Source organism: Cyprinodon variegatus, unplaced genomic scaffold, assembly GCF_000732505.1.
Source record: "Cyprinodon variegatus isolate N-32 unplaced genomic scaffold, C_variegatus-1.0 Scaffold534, whole genome shotgun sequence".
Classification (NCBI taxonomy): domain Eukaryota; kingdom Metazoa; phylum Chordata; class Actinopteri; order Cyprinodontiformes; family Cyprinodontidae; genus Cyprinodon; species Cyprinodon variegatus.
In genome coordinates, this window is record NW_015150987.1 from 482,428 (window position 1) to 484,212 (window position 1,785).

The following is a 1,785-nucleotide window of genomic DNA, read 5'->3' on the forward strand; positions in this document are numbered from 1 at the left end:
TTCTATTAACATTTCTCTATCTGGAGAATGGGTCTGTTCTATGTGTTGGCTTCTTAATTCAAAGGGCCCCCTGCCTGTTTGTGCCTAGGGCCCCAAATTTCCTAAATCCGCCCCTGCCCATGGGCCTTTAGTTCAAAACAAGAATCTACAATCTGATGTTTTAAACAAACTTAGAGCATCTGCAGTTTGTGGTTGTAAGTTTGATTCCAGCAATCCCTCGTGACCACATGTGTGTCAAAGGGTCTCATACGTTTTGCTGTTGTCCTTGTTTTATTCCTAGAAGTGTTCCTGCGTTCCTGTAGATGATGGGAAATCAAGGTCTAAACTTGAGGTTGAGTCTGTGGTTCAGATCGTCCATCAGGAGGTTGCAGCAGAGCTGCTGCTCCTCCACAGTTGATCTGATCAGGATTCCTCCCTGTGGAGGTTTTCCAGAAACGTCCTGCTGGAGGATCACCCACTCGCTGATCCACAGGATCTTCTTGATACCTAAATCTGAACACCTGAGAAGCCTGAGCATCTCTCTGACCCACGGAAACATGTGTGTCATCGATCACATGTGAGGTCACAGAAAACACGCCCCATGCATAAAACTGAACCGAAACCATCATCTGAATTCAACCTGATCAGAAGTCGAGCTGCTGATGTTAAAAATAAAATACTGCAGGACACACACACACACACACTCACACACCGGGCTGCTATTATGGAAACACAGTTTCTATGGTAACGGCTGAGCTGAATTCCTGCAGAAGGTTCCCACAGTGACACATGCATCCTGGCCTGACTGATGAAGGCTTGAAGCTGCAGAGGAACAAACTGTTTAACACTCTGAGGACAACGTTGCTCCTCTGGTTCCTGATGTGTCTATTTCTGTTCTTTTCTTTTCTAAGTCGTCGCTCTCAGTTCGTCTCCTCACAGCTTTTCCTCCATCCACTCCTGTCTTCCTCCTCTTCCTCTGTACTGTCCAGGTACCACCAACACCTCCGCCTCCACTTTCTTTCACTCTGAGTTTTTGATTCTTTAACTCGACTCCGAGTTTATTAATAGAGCAGAGTTCTGAGCTGAGAAGATGGAAACAACGTTTACAGCAAAGGTTCTTTATTAAACTAAACCTTCAAAGAGCAGAACCATAAAACTGAAGATAGAGAATGATGAAGATGGATGGATGATGGATGGATGGATGGATGGATGGATGGATGGATGGACGGACGGACGGACGGATGGAGGATGGATGGATGGACAGATAGACGGACGGACGAATGGATGGATGGATGGATGGATAGATGGTGAGACGAATGGATGGATGGACAGATGGACCGATGGACAGACGGATACATAGATGAATGAATGGATGTATGGATGAAAGAACGGACAGACAGATGGATGGACGGATGGACAGGGTTATGGATGGCATGATGGATGGATGGATGGAGTGACGGACGGACGGACGGATGGATGGATGAATAAAGCTAAAAAAAATGAAAATTTTAATTACTGACAATCAAAAATGATTTATATTATAAAACGGCCTAGAATAAGTGACGCAGCAGGAAGTTGGTTCCTGAAGCACAGGATCTCCTGGATCACATCGCTGTAGGTGCATTGAGCTGCCAGCAGGTGTCACTGCAGAGCTCCTTCATTGACTTACAAAGTGATTCTGATTGGACTGAATTACATTTCTTGTTGGCATACCAGCATGCTTAAAGGAATAGTACACCCAAAACATGATTAGCCTTCATTTTCTACTCACCCCCATGCTGAACAACACTCTGGAGTACTTTTTTG